The sequence below is a fragment of the Petaurus breviceps genome, unplaced genomic scaffold (assembly GCF_028583685.1).
Source record: "Petaurus breviceps papuanus isolate PSGF00001 unplaced genomic scaffold, PetGlider_PUasm1.0 42, whole genome shotgun sequence".
Classification (NCBI taxonomy): domain Eukaryota; kingdom Metazoa; phylum Chordata; class Mammalia; order Diprotodontia; family Petauridae; genus Petaurus; species Petaurus breviceps.
Window position 1 is genome coordinate 2954141 of NW_027186325.1, and position 16146 is coordinate 2970286.

Sequence of the window (16146 nt, forward strand, 5' to 3'; positions counted from 1 at the left end):
AGACTTTAGTCATGCTTGGCTTCATATTCTCAGGAATCTCTTGTTTAATTTAACTTAACTGGGTTGGATTGGGAAGGAACAACTCCCATATCTGAATTGAACAAAAGGAATCTAAACAGAAACCTGAAACCTCTTTACATTTTATGACTTCTAACCTTAAAATAATGAAGAACAACAACTGAATTTGGACAAATGTGATCTCTTTCCCTGATAGAATGGAGGATATATGGTTGAAGGTAATGTAATAGGGTATATTTTATCATATTTAGAATTTCTAACATTTCTTCTTTTGATATGCAACAAGTATCACATTCTATTTTTATTTGTTTTCTATTTTGAATTTAATCAACAAAACACAAAAATTTTGATGTACGCTTGAGACCTATTTAAGAATCTGAACTTGTTATATAGTTTATTTTTAAAGAAATATCTATTGATCTATCTCTATTTTTAACAAGGTAGTTTAAAAAGAAAAACAATAACTCTGTTTTTGTTCCCTTCTGTATTTTTCTTATCTATTTAAAGACCAGTTTTAATGATTCTCTCTGACTCTGTCTCTCTTGTTGGCATTGCTATCATTACCTCTAACCTATCACTTTTATAACCCCTTCCCCAAGTAAAAGAATTTGCTTGGGGAGACCAACTCAAATACACATGAAACAAGTAGAGATCAGTTAAATGCTATATTCTAGCTGTATTCTGTATTCTAGAAATGTTAAAAGAACCCTATGTTAGAACTGGACCTTAAATAAGTTATCTTGTCTATGAATTTCATTTCATACATGAGAGAATTGAGACATTGGAGTTAAAGTAACTCAATTTGCACAACCAGTGAGTGATTGAGTTGGGATCAGAATTCAGGACCATTGGTCTAGAGTTTGAGAACAGTAATCAAGAAAATCTTCATACAAGAGATAGCACATGATTTAGGTTTTAAAAAGAGAGGACAAGGTTTTTTCTAGTTGGAAGGAGGAAGAAGAGAATTAATTATGGGTTAACAACATTAAAAAGGCATAGTACTTGGGGGTGGCCAGGTGGCTCAGCGAGTAAGAGCACTGGCTCCGGTGTCGGGATGACCTGGATCAAATCCGGGCTCAGATACTCAGCACCACACCCAGAAATAATAATAACTGGCTGTGTAACCTTGAGCAAATTACTTAACCCTGATTGCTTAAAAAAAAAGGCATAGTGCTGGCAGTTGTCATTTGTGTATATGTTCATGGCTTCAGGGTTTGGTGGACATAGGTATTGAAAGCCAGCAGGTAGCATAGACTTGCCCCCAAAAGGCATGAATGTGAAGATAGTCTGCATTAGTTCATTTTCCTTTCTAGCTGCTGACAACCTCTATACTCTTTGAAGGGAAGAAAAATGAGATTGACTATGAGTAGGGACTAGCCAAAATTAAAGAATACAGTCATGGTTTATTAAAGAAGTATTTTTGAGAGCTTACATACCTAGGTGCTTTAGGGAAAATGAGGAAGAATGGAGCTCGGTTTCTGCCATCAGACTACATAGTCCAGTGACCAACTGAGGTACATAAAATAATTAGGGTTCAATATAAGATATTCCTTTCCCTCCCACCCCTTTCACCCCAAGTTGTAAGAAGACTTTATCAAGGATGTCTTTGTTCCCTATTCTAATAATAAAAGTTCTACCATATTTTAATTGTAACAATTTTTTTTAGTGCTTTTAATCTCTCAAAGCATTTTCATGTCCATCCAGCTTGATTGCCATAACCATCCTGTGAGGAGATAGGGCTGATATTGTTTTCCTACAATTTGTTGACATTCATCCCTTCCAGACTTATCTCCTATTACTCTCTACTATGTACTCAATGAGTCATCCAAGCTTGGGCTAATCTCTGTTCCCGAAACTGCATTATCACAACCCACTATTCATTTGCTTACACAATTCCCTATCCCTGTAATACCCTTTGTAAAAAATAGTTTTATTGATGTCTTAAGTTTTTGCATCACAGTCATGTTTCTTTCCTGGAGATATATCCTCTGCTAGAATTGAAACTTTTTAATGACAAAGTAAATCAGGTAAGCAAAAAACAACATATATAGTGACTGTCTAACATTTTGCTCAATCTTCTGTCCTATTTGTCCTCTGCCTTTTTGCAGAGATCTTCCTGTTGCTCTTCAACCTATTTGGAAAGCCCGAGTGAAATGCCACTTCCTCCCTGAAACCTTTCCTGATTCCCCTCAAGCATTCGGCATTTATATATGTATATACTGGCAACTGTGCCAGCTCAGGAAACAAAGACTAAAACAAAATTGCCCTTGCCCTCCAGGAGTTTACATTCTAATGTAAAAGAAAACACATACACACACACACACATGCAAATAGACATATATCTCTAAGTGCAAATTATATATAAAGCACTGGAACTGAGTCTTGAAGGTAGCCAGGGATTCAAGAAGTGGAGGTGAGTTAAGAGTGTATTCTAAGCATCAAGGACAGTCAGTTCAAAGACATGGAGATGGTTAATGCAATGTCATGTGTGAGAAACAGAAAGTTTGATTGGATCTTATAACTTAAAGAGGGGGTTCCTATATTAATGTAAAAGTAGCATAGGTTCAGGATGTGGAAAGCTTTAAATGCTAAATAGAAAGTTTTATATTTGATTCTTGGGGTCACAGAGAGTCTACTGGAGTTAATTCGTGGCTGTAGTGCATAATGACCTTTCTCACCCATCCCCCAAGACCTCTCATAGTTTGTGATTTTAGAATTGTCTAATGCACTCATTAAGTAATATTTTGTAAGGGAAGTATGTATTGGTATTATCCTTTTATAGGCTGTAAACTATTTGAAGCATCTTCATATCTCTGGCTAAACTGTATATTATCCTCAGGACCTAGTGCAACATTCTTCACACAGTAGCCACTGAATAAAATATTATGATGAGTATTTTATGCCTGATTTTTGAAATTAGGAAGCTAAGCCATAGAGAAATGTCACAAGAGTCTATTTATAGACTATTTCACAGGGAATAGTCACACTACCTTCTTATACTGAGAGAATGTTGGTGACCCTACATAGTGACACTTTTTTTTCCTGGCAGAAGGGACTCAGAGCAAGGAACTCTTGTTCACACTCAGCAATCCAGCTACACAAGAAATATAAAGGTTGTCAACAGCTTACTGGTGACACTCCCCAAAATCAAGAAAAGACCTGTTTCAATGAGTATTGAAGCTTTGTCTGAATTTCCTACATATCTGGGGAAGAGCAGAATGAACATTTTTTTAATAATTAAAGGGAAAATTGGATTCCCTATATATTCAGTACCACAAAAAATAGATAGTATATCATGAAAACCGCTAGTTGATGTTTGGAAGGTATGACAAATAGTAACAGACAAAAATAACTATGGAAAAGAAATACTAGGTAAGACATATGGGATGGAATTAACTAATTGTCATAAAATTTGTTTCTCTAACAGAAACAGAAAGAGGATAATCTAAGCTTTGGGGAGAAGAAATAAATCCTTATCTACAGAGCTTCAACTGCCAGTATACATCAGAAAATTGTCACTTCCAGATCTAGAATGGGATTTGGCACATGGTATGACATATGTCATCTCTAGTGCAAACATTTTCTTATGCATATGGTCCCTGAAGCTATGAAGCCCACCTGTATTCTATTTTATCAATAGTGAAAAGATCCAGACTGAAAATAACCCAACACTAAATATAATCAATTTACATTTGGCCAAGAAGCAATGTATGTTTTACAGATAAGCTATTTTTATCCTTACGGTCTTAGAGGGGAAAAAATGCAGCATGTTGACAGTGTTGGGTGGAGGGAATGGGTGTTTTTAGCTACATGTATTCATGCTAAATGTTAGATATATTCCAAAAAGAGTTTCATAGTAGGGGCTAAAAGGGAGAATAAACTATGGTGAGGTTCTAAATATAGATGGTCTGGGGGAAAACAATTTTTAAAAATACTTTATTTTGCTTTTTAAAAATAGTTTAATGAAGTAACCTTCCTTTTAAATGTGTTTCTGAAGCCTTTACTAGCAAAAATTAAGTTAAATATGATGTAAAAAGTTGAAAATTCTGGAGACCAGACCTTGTCACAAATCCTTTGGTCATGCTACCCATGCAAAAATGATGAAATTCTGTTAGCTACTAATGGGGAAAATAAGACCAGTCTCACCCGACTTTATTATTATTTCTTCTATGAAAAGACTGGCATTTCATTTGTAGATTATACTTTATGTTTTCTTCCTTCTAAAAGATTTTGAAAAAAAAATCAGCAAGTATTGAAGTTATTTTAGGCAGTAAAATAGACTGTGATTTAAATGTTGTGTTTAACAGTAGAAAAAATAGCAGCAACCGTTAAGTTTTACTTAGAGGGAAAGTCCCAGAGACACAAAGATAATTCACTGTTTCAGTTCAAATGTCATTTTTCAAAAGATTCAGGACCAAAGGAATTATTTTGAATATCAATAAAGGCGGTTACAGGAAAAAAAAACACAGCATCTACTTCTGAAACCAAAGTTAACATTTTGGTGGTAAAGAAGCAAATTTACAGCTTCTAAATAAATTTTATTCTTAGAGAAATCATGAAAAAGGTTTGCTACTGATAAATTATGGATTATAAGGTTGTTTATGAAGTAAATATAAAAACTAGATTAATACATGTAGTTGCAAAAAGAAATTCTCATACTGCACATGGGAGTTTTCATATTATGTGGATGGACTATTTTCAAGTACCTATAATTAAATTAGGCATTCTGCTTTTTAGAATTTAAACTTTTTCAGATTTCTTTAGTTATGTTGCTAAAGAAAAATAACAAAAAAAGTCTATAGAATCAATGAAAAATCTTTCAAAGGAAGGAAATCCAAAGGTACCCAATTAATATGAAGTCTATTACAAATTAGTTTTGTTGTTCAGTTGTGTCCTACGTTTTGTGACCCTGTAGACCATGCTGTCCACAAAGTTTTCTTGGCAAGGATATTGGAGTAATTTGCCATTTCCTTCTCTAGTGGATTAAGGTGAAGAGAGGTTAAGTGACTGTTCCAGGGTCATACAGCTAGTACATGTCTGAAGATGGATTTGAACTCAAGTCTTCCTGACTCCAGGCTCAGCTTTTTATTCACTGAGACATCTAGTTGCCTCACAAATTAGTTATTGAAGACCTATTTTTTCCCATAAATAGTCAAACCAGAGGAAACAAATATGGTGGAGAAGGTGATACTTTAGGCCTTACCTCACAAAATTAAATTGTAAGGAGTCTGACAGAATGCATTTTTATTGATTTTGTATACACTATATATATATATATATATATGTATATATATATACATATATGTGTGTGTGTGTATGTGTCTTTATATCGTGTTAAAGTACAGAATTGAGACGCATCATGGTATAGTATCTGGAAGGCTGGATTTAGAGTCAGAAAGTCCTGGATTTAGATCTTGCCTTATTAGTTCTGTGAACATGAACACATCATCTAACCTTTGCTATACGTCATAGTCACAGTTATGGTGTTATGATGTGTGTTGGGGGTGTGTATTAAACACTGATTACATTACAGGTCATTGATATACTTACCACATAATTATGAATTTTTGGATATGTATATTATATTAAAGTGAATTCCACAACTGTTTATTATTTGCCAACCACCTGCAAGACTCTATGTTGGATGCTAGGATACAAAGATGGAAAACAGTACAGTCTCTTCTCTCAAGGGGCTTAGTGTCTACTAATGGATGATGTGCCATTAAGGTGAAGAGAGGTTAAGTGACTTGTCCAGGGTCACACAGCTAGTACATATCTGAAACTGGATTTGAACTCAAATCTTCCTAACTCCAGGCCCAGCTCTCTATCCACTGAGTCATCTAGTTGCCCCACAAATGGGGACACACATAAGAATGGTACAGGATAGAAGAGAATAAGGACAAAGAAAAGTTTTAGATGAAATGCTTTAGGAAAAGTGGAGAAAGGAAAAGGGGTTTTCAGTTGAGAAATAAGAGGAGCCTTCATGATAGAAGTAATATATGAACTGGAACTTGATAGAAAGGAAAGCATGAGAAAGGAACATGTTGCAGATAAGGGGAATGGGTTCTTTGGATGGACAATGAAGAAAGAGACTAGTGGACAGCTTGTGTAGCTTGCCTGTATTTAGAGGTAGAACACCTTGCTTCAAACTTGAGTGCCATTGCTTGCTACCCATGTGTTTTTAGGCAACTAAACTTCTTTAGGCCTTGGTTCCCAATCTTTAAAATGAAGGGTTTGAGCTAGATAATCCCTTCTAATTCTGAATCCTATGAACTAGGGAGAAGGCAATGTGGAGAGGTGACAGGGCATTATTAGTGGCAGTGTGGAGAGCTACATTTGTTTATATTATCTATTAAACATGGTTCAGAAAAAATGGATACTCATGTCGTTGCTATCTTTTAATAATTTTATTTCCAAAATGACAAAATTTACACAATTTTGTGTCTATGACATTTAGTCAGAAAGGCATCTTTTACAATGATTTGCTTGATCAAATTTTTTTGAGTCACAAGGGACTAAAGATCATCTAATTCAGTTCCCTAGTTTGTTTTCATTTTTTTTAAACTGGTAAAAAAAACTAAAGCACAAAAGATAAAGTGACCTATTTTTGGTTCCATAGCTAATTAGGGACAAAATTGGGACTAGAAGCCAAATTTCAAGTTGCTGTAAATTCCACTGTACTATATGTACTTTCAAGTCAACAACTCACTCAATAAATATAGGACATTTAGGATCAGGCCAAGAATGTGTAGGATGGGACATTTTAAATGGGCCTCATGGGATCTCTATGAATACTCTATCGGTTGATTTGATTTGATTTGATGTACACAGTGTGAATGCTGAATGAATATATGAATCTCTACAGAAATATACACAATTCCACTACAGTATTAGGTTGTAGTTAAAAGCTCACTCCTTGTAAGAGGGAAAGGAAGATGTGGGATCTTACTATATTAAGCTAATTTATGATGTTATTTATTCTTTACCTAACTGACTAATGCTTTTTTTGTTCTCATCATAATTCTTAGGGCCTATCTAGTATCTTTCATTTCAAAGTGCGACAAACAGAAACTGATTAATACTCAGTCTTCCTACACTCTGTGATCAGCACAGGTAATCTCTCCAAGTAGCGAAAATATCTGAATCAACACAACATATCTAAATCACCTTAGCCAAACCTGTTTCTGTTTTGCTTACTGTTTCTCAAGCTTCTGTCGGTATTATAATAAATGATGTGTTTGGAGAAAGAATTATCCGATATATGCAAGGGTGGGGATTCGAGTCTTAACAGGAGAGCAGGTTTCACTTCCACAACATGGAATGTTTCAGCAATTTGTTTCGTCTGTTTTACCGAAGGTAGTTTTCCATACAGAAGCCTCCAGATGACTGTGATCGATTTGAAGTCTCAGTTGGCCTTATCTGTAATATCCTCTCAGTCTCTAATCTGCTAAACTGTGTGCTACCTACTTGAAGAGAGACAGGAATTACAGAGTTTCAGAACGAGGAAGAACCTTAGAAATCACCTATTCCAAAGTCTGTGACGATAAATAAAAGAGAAGCAGAATTTATAACATATACTATGTATTTGTTTGTACGCATATATGTGTGTATACATATGCTTGTGTGTATGCCTTAACAATTAAAATGTGACATCAAAATAATTGCTTCTGGTAGCTTTATCTCTTGTTTTTTTTTTGGGGGGGGTGATGGGTAAGATGTTATCATATAGTGAAATGGAAAGGACGTTGGTTTTAGAGCTTAGGACCTAAGTTCCACTGTTGACTCTGCCATTGTTGAGATGCTGGGTAAATCCCTTTGCCTCTCACAGGTTCAATTTCCTCACCTGGAAAATAAGAGAGGTTATTTCCAAGGCTCCTTTTAGTTCTAAATTCTGTGGTAATTTTGTATTTAGAAAGTAATTTGATTTATTTTCTCAAACATTGAGATTTCCATCTCTCAACGTTCTGTACATTTTATGGAAATCTATGGCATCTATTTAATCCTAGTTTGACTTATTGTTGCCAAGCAGAGTGCTCAGGGCCACTTCACTCTACCATTAGTCAGTATATTCACAGGATGTGTAAATGAATTCAATTATCAGCCTAAGCTATTAGGAAGATAAATATTCTGCTGTCCCCAACTCCCTCCCCCAATCCTACCATATATTCTAAAGTGAAATGCAAATTAATTTAGGGTTATTTACAGCACTACTCCTTTCTCGGATAATTGAAGACTAACTATAGCTTACTGATATCAGAGTTATCTTTTATCTGAAGCTATTTCAATTCCTTTAGGTATATTTTGAAAAATAATATTTGATGTCTGTGAAATTTATTAAACATATTGTCTGATTGTCCTCTGCATCATGCTAAAAGGAAGTTGCCCTGAACCTCTGGTGCTGACACAAGATGATTTGGTAGAGAGTAGGATTCTCTCTGGGGTTTTTTAAACCTACATGGAGATGGGGCCTGAGGTGGGGTTAGTGGCCTTACATACTACAGCCAACTACTCCATGGGAACAGTTTTCTGTCTTTTAGGCATAAATTGAAGAAATAATAGGAAAGGAAGGCTTTTTTTTAATCTTCATTCTGTTTACGTCACTGATGTCCTCAGGCATGAAATAGATCCTAGGATCATAGATTTAGAGATGGAAAGGACCTTAGAGATTATTGAGTTCCAGCTTGCTCATTTTAAATATAAAGAAATGGATGGTCACAGAGGTTAAATGTCTCTCTCAAGGTCAGTTGGGCAGTAAATGGTAGAGGTAGGATGTAAATTCAAGTCCATTGACTTCAAAGCTAGGCCTCTTTCCATGCTACTTTCTCATCTTATTTGGTTGTGAGATTTGAAGGACACTGAGAATTTTCTAAGACTTTCAATAATAATACTGGGGAAAATGATCATTCATTTACTGGAGAGAGCAAGAGCCACCATAGCAGGCATTTGAGTTACATAGTCAGTGCTCTTTCGAGAATCAGCTTATATTTGCTGAGGTTTTATTGCATCCACTATTGGTTTCTGGCCTAAAGTTTTATTAAGTCCAGAAGGAATACCTTTACTACTGCAGTGACAGTTGCAAAGTTTTAAAATGTATATTCTAACAAATCTTATTTTTTAACATGAATCCTCTTCTCACCTCATTGTGAGGGTTGATTTTTTTTTCATTTCTGCTTGATCTAGACCATAAGGAAATAATTTATCCTGAAAATACTTATATAATTCATTTACCCAGGGGAGAATTGGCATTGAATTTTAATTCTTCACATGTAGTGATTTATAAATGAATGGAATCTTTATGTTAAACGAACAAGTAGTTGATATTTTTCAAATTAAACAATTACTGAGTACTTGCTATGTGTTAAACATTGTATTAAGCACCATGAGTGATGCAAAAGAAGTAACAGGTCAATTATCTGCCTTCAAGGAGTGAACACTTTTATTGGAATGGAGAAACTCCCTTCCTGAATCATCTATCTCCCAGCCATTATGTGTTGGGAGTTGTCTATGGTTCTGAATTCTCCTCTCTTTCTATGCTGTCTCTATTGGTGATCTTATTCATTCTCATGCTTTCTATTATCATTGGTATGTAGAGAATTCCTAAATCTGTACATGTAACCCTAGTCAGTGAAATTCTCCTGAATTTCACTGCTGCATCTCCAAATATCTGGTAGACAGGTTGAATGTCCTATAAATATCTGAAACAATAAATCAAAGAATCATAAAATGAGAGAACTGACCACATTTCAATGGCTATCTTATCTAACCAATACCTGAAAAAGAAGCCCCTTTATAATATACCCAATGGACCACATGATTTTTTTTCCCGTAAGAGAAATTATTCATCATGTCCCAAAACTGAACATTCTACTTTTTAATATCTGTTAGGTAATTTTTGTTTCAACCAATATGTTTGCCTCTTTGCAACTTCTATCTATTATTTCTAGTTTGGCATTCTGGGGACAAAGCAGAACAGTCCAGAAACTCCTCCACATGACAGCCCTCTAAATACTCAAAGAGAACTTAGATCCTGTGCCTTTAAGTTTCATTTCTCTAGGCCAGACATTCACATTCAGGACATTCAGCATGCTCATTGCTCTACTCTTCATAGTCTTTAAGTTAGTAATGACATGAAAATATGGTGTCCAAAATAGTATTCAGCAAAATGAAGGGTTCCAACTATTAGGGTAAGCAATAATTATTTTATTTTTTGCTTTTTTTTTGGAGGGCAATTGGGGTTAAGTGACTTGCCCAAGGTCACATGACTAGTTTTTTTGTGTGGAGTTAAGTGTCTGAGGCTGGAACCGAACTCAGGTCCTTCTGACTCCAGGGCCGGTGCTCTATTCATTACACCACCTAGCTGCCCCCTAAAGAATAATTATTTAAAAAAGCTTCCAGAAAGTCTGGCTTTAGAAATTAGGTTAGGGACCATTACCTCACACCATATACTACAGCAAGCTTCACATGGATATAAGATTTAGATATATAAAAAAGTAATGTTACAAGCAAATTGAAGAAGTGAGGGAGGAGAGAACTTCAAAACTATAGATAAAAAAAGAATTTTTAACTAAACAAGGTATAGAAAAGATCAATGTATATAAAATGGAATTGGTTTTTTTTTGCCTTTTGGAGGGCAATTGGGGTTAAGTAACTTGCCCAAGGTTACACGGCTAGTTTTTTTGTGTGGTGTTAAGTGTCTGAGGCTGGAACTGAACTCAGGTCCTCCTGACTCTGGGGCTGGCACTTTCCTCACTGAGTCACCTAGCCGCCCCTAAAATGGAAATTTTTGATTACACAAAATTTAAAAATGTCTACACAAACAAAAGCAATCTAGTTAGAATTAGAAGGGGGATATATAACTGGGAAAAATCTTTAGAAAATCTCTTTGCTAAAGATCTGATATCCAATGTGTATGTATATACATATATTAAAACAAATATGAAAAAATAAAAATCATTACTCAATAGATGTTCAAATAATATGATCAGGCATTTTCAAAAGAGAATGAAACTATACACAATCACATGGTGTAAAGCTAATCGTAAGCAGCTCTTCCTAGGACTGCTGCTGTGAATAACTTTAAGAATCTAATCACATAGTATAGTGAATTCTGTATTTACTCAGTAATAAACTAAAGCAAAACATTAAGAAACTAAAGCACAACATTCACAACAATATAACATAACAACTTATTACTTAGGTGGCCACATAGCCTTAAACAAAAAATATCATTCAGTAAATCACAATCTCATCAGTCAATATAGAGTACCCAAGTAAAGTCTTCTTTCATCTTAACTTGAAGCTGACTTCCAAACTTCATGGCTCCTCTTCCATGGACTAACCACTCCCACATCTTGCCTGGGTTCACATGACTCTTGCCCGGACTTATATGTAGGCAGTTTTCCACTCCTTTTTCATACCTCATCTTACTGCTCCACTCTATGCTCTTCAAAGTTTCTGTTTCTAGGAAGAGGAAGCTTAACAGGGCTACAACAATATTTACATACCTTGAGTTTAACAGAACTACAAAAGTTTTTACACACATTGTCGGCACTCTATCTCAATTCACTATCTGTCTGACAAAGTAACACAAACCAACAGGCAAAGTTTCTGTCTGAGAAATCAAACACAAATTAACAGTAAAGTCCCAGGACTTCTGTAACAGCAGTAAAGTCCTCTTTCAACAGATAGAAAGCTTCATTCCGACAAAGTAACATCAACACAGGCAGAACAGAGTGCTGACATCACAAGTATATTCCAAATGAATGGAATTGAAGAGGTTACCCACTAAGAGGGTTAGGGTTGCTCTGGAGACCCCAAAATACCAACACGTTGGGTCCTGCCAAATGAATTTGACTCAAGTCTTCTCAGCCAAAGAAAAATAAAGTTTATTAAAAGTTCACTTGTATTAGACACAGCATAAGTCTGTGCTAGAAAATTCTACAGCCTTCTCACAAACATGAAGACAGGATGGGGTCTTATATACAGAAGGTTGTGGGAGGAATCTAGTGGTGGTCTGGGGAAGAGTTTGGGGAGGGTCTTCAGGAGGAGTTAATGAGGTCAATGAGTGATTAAGGGTGGGAAGCCACCTGGAGACTACAGACAATGGTGGGCTAGGGCAGTTCAAGGATGAATTGATATTTTGATAGGCTCAAGCATAGAAAGTAGATGAACAATGGAGGGCTAGGCTAGTTACTAGGCTAGAGTTAGTAGCTAGCAGTTAGTAACTAGGCTAGAGGTCTGGGCCCAGCCACAATGTAAGGCTTATTGCCTCATGCAAATGCCTCATCAAATGGGATGATTTATTCAAGAATCCAAGGGAGGTTCCCAGAGCCTGTACCTCAAGGACTCAAGGAGAACTCAAGGGGGCTCCCAGAGCCCATACCTCATCAGAATCTTTATGTTAAATGAACAAGTAGTTGGTATTTTTCAAATTAAACAATTACTGAGTACTTGCTACGTACTAAATATTGTATTAAGCATCAAGAGTGATGCAAAGGAAGTAGCGGTCAGTTATCTGCCTTCAAGGTTGAACAATTTTATTGGAATGGAGAGACTCCCTTTCTGAATCATCATCCATCTCTCAGCCATTCTCCCTATCAGTTCTGCTCGAGTTTTTCTCTGCTCTTCTCCTTTCTGTTCCACCCTTCCTGTTCTTTCAGCAAGCTCCTCCCACCATGGGCTCCATGTGATTACCTTAGGCCTATTAAGGACAGGGAAGGTCTCCAAACTTCCTTAGACCTTTTAAGGGCCACACAATGTATACTGTTTTCAACAAAGACTTTTGATGCAATCTAAGGTGAGACTCAAAGGCACTTGAACAGGAAACAAACAGCAAAGTACTACTTTGCATTACACATGGCGAAATACTATAATTCACTAGTAATGAGAAGAATTAAAATTAAAACAATTCCAAGAATGCAGTTCATGTCCCAGGTTGGCAAAGATGACAAAAGAAATAAAAAAGAAACATGACAATTGCTGCATGGCTTCTTTATAGTAAATGCACTGTTGGTGGAACTGTGAAGTGATCTAACCACCTGGAAGGCAATTTAGCATTATGTTCCTAAAGTCAGTAAAATATGAATACTTTTGATTCAGTATTATCATATCATATTAATTATATGATATCATTTCTTTGGGCTCATCATAATTTTATTTCCCTAAAGAGATCATATATGAAGAAAGAGCCTATACACACAAAAATATTTGTATAATATATATTTTTTATTTTGTTATAGTAAAGAAAGGGGAATAAGATACATTCCCATTAATTAGGTAATGGCTAATTAAATAATATCATATGAATACAATGGAATGTTATTTATGCCATAAGAAAAAAAAATAAATGGAATTTATTTTGAGAAACCTGAGATGACTACTATGAACTGCCATGAGTGAATGTGAGCAGAATAATGTGTGATGTGAATGACCTGAGTAGAATGAAGAGCACTATTAATACTAAGAACAGAACATTGTAATGAAAAACAACTGTGAAAGACTTAAGAAATATGATCAATATAATGACCTCTTCAAGTACTCCTCCAGAAGACTGATGATGCAGCATGCTTCCAACCTCCTGACAAAGAAGTGATGAACTTCTGCTTATCAGTGAGAAGAATGAGACATATGTATTCGAGCATGGGCATTGTGTGAAATGACTATACTTGCTTGTTACATGAGAGGACTTTTCTTTTTTGGGGGAGGGTAGAGTTAGGAGGAATAGCAGAAGGTCATTGATAATGATATAAAGAACAAAATAAATGGTGATATATCATCAAAATAAATAGAAGGAAATTTTTTAAAAAAAGACATAGACAAATAAGAGAGCAATGGAAATACCATGTTAAGTTTGAATCACACACACACACACACACACACACACACACACAGAAACCAAGTTGTACAAAGTGAAAAAAAGACAATCTATACATAGTAAAAATTCATAATGTCATATATAAGCCCACCTCTTTCTGTACATATTGAAAGATTTACTTTTATTAATATTTATTAAATTGATAATACAGAATAATTTTTAAAAATATTCTGTCCAGTATAGATTTCAGTACTTCAGATGTGATCTTACCAGGGAAAATTGTAAATGATCTTTCATTTTCTTTTTCCTATATGCCATGCTTTTTTCAATGCAGACCAAAATTGCATTAGCTTTTTTGAATATCACATCATACTGTTGACTCACATTGAGCTTTGAGTAAACTAAAACTATAAGACATTTTTTAAAGACCAGTTTCTGACCAGACCTGACATCTCAAAAATATACTTGTGAAGTTGATTTTTTAAGAATCTGAGTAAGACTTTATAATTTTTCTTTATTAAGTTTCTTCCTTCTTGAGTGACAAGAATATTTTACTTGTCAAACTCTTTGAATTGTGACCTTGTCATCGAGTACCCATGTTTCCCCATAATAAGACCTACCCCGAAAATAAGCCCTCCCATTGCTGTGTAAGATTCCTCTAAAATAAGCCCTCCCCCGAAAATAAGCCCTATTGAGATTGCTACTGTAGTGAAGGTGATCCCCTGAGCTACACGCTACATTATGGTACCTTCTGTATGCACCGTTCCCCCCCACCCCAGGTGAAACGCACGCCGCGCTCCGAGCTGCATCCAATCAGAGCTGCAGCAGTGAGCGCGTCATCCTGTTCTTCCCCAGTGATTTGCTTGCTGGCGCCATTGAGAGCAGTGCCGCGGAGGAGAGCTGAGGCAGGACAACATAAGCCCTCCCCTGAAAATAAGCCCTCTGGTGTTTTTCTTCCCCCAAAAAATAAGACAGTGTCTTATTATCGGGGAAACACGGTATATTTGTCGTCACTTCTACCTTTTGGTTACCTACACATTTGACAAATATGGCACCTATCCCTTTATTCATGTCATTGTTACAAATATACTAAACAGTACAGAACCAGTAGAGATCCCTGGTGTATTCTAATAGAGATGTCCCTCCAAGGTAATGTTGAATCATTAATAATTGTTTATTTGGATAATAATATATATATTCCAAATATAAATATTTGGATCTTATGATTCAATTGGTTCTCAATGCACTTAACTGTACTGCTGTCTGGTCTATAGTTCTCTTAGCCTATTCCACAGGAGTAACATAAGAAAATTTGTTATGTTTTTGCTAAAACTTGGTTAAAGTATATTGAAAGCTTTTTTTTCCCCAGATCTACCATTAACACATCCTTTTAATAAAGGATATGTTTAGTATATGGAATGAACCATTGTTAATGAAGAAATATTGATGCTTTGTGATCAATTTTTCTTTTCTAGATGTCCATAGTCCTTTCAATAATGTATTCTAGAGTTTTGCCAGGAATTGAAGTAAAAGTCTATGGTCTGTAGTTTGCAGCTATCTGGTGCTTTCTTTTTTGCATATCAGAACAAAATTTTCTTTTCTCCAATTCTGTTGCACCTATCTCATTTTCTAGTCTTTCATTTTTATTAATTTTAAAATATTTTTGTTATTCTGAACTTGATAAATACCAACAGACATTTACAGAGCAGAAAAATAAGCATATATGTGAAATTATTAATCTCCATTACATTTTAATTTTTCTTTAAAAATCCAAAGACATATAATATCCAAGGCATATATGTATATATTTATGTTTATATATGTACATTTATGTGCGTATATACATATATACATGTCACATTTTATCCCATGTTTGTCAGAGATTTTATGCAAAAGTGGAGAGTGACCATTATGTGAAGCTTTAAAAAGTTGTGCCCATATTACTTAAAAATAGTTTATTACTAAACTATCATTGGTTCAAGGTTCAACCCATAATCAGAGAGACATGTTTCAAATTTAAATATGTTGCTGGCAGACTAACTATACAGTTTAACTAGTACAGGAATAGGCAAATCTTACCATATAATGTGACTTACTCATGGCAGCTTCACTTGCTCTCCCATTCCCCTTGAGTCTATGACTCTTCATTGGATTGAGTGACAATACCATTAGCACTGCAATTCTCTAAACAAACCATGCAGGTGAACTTTTGGAAATATATTGACAAAGTGCATATGCTGAGAATTCTAGGCTCTTGGCTTGCAGTACAAAAGAGATAAAATGTGTATCCATATGCCACTGGTGAATATATTGCT

At 35.3% G+C, this 16146-nt stretch overlaps 1 long non-coding RNA gene across 2 annotated transcripts; it reads left to right on the plus strand.

Moving 5' to 3' along the window:
• Positions 1-448: 448 nt before the first annotated feature.
• Positions 449-7634, plus strand: LOC138171305 (uncharacterized). Of its 2 annotated transcripts, XR_011170856.1 has the most exons (4): positions 449-2045; positions 3446-3567; positions 7047-7131; positions 7375-7634. It is a non-coding gene; the product is annotated as an uncharacterized lncRNA (long non-coding RNA). The 2 variants fall into 2 exon arrangements; XR_011170855.1 differs by having other exon boundaries at positions 449-3567.
• Positions 7635-16146: the final 8512 nt, after the last annotated feature.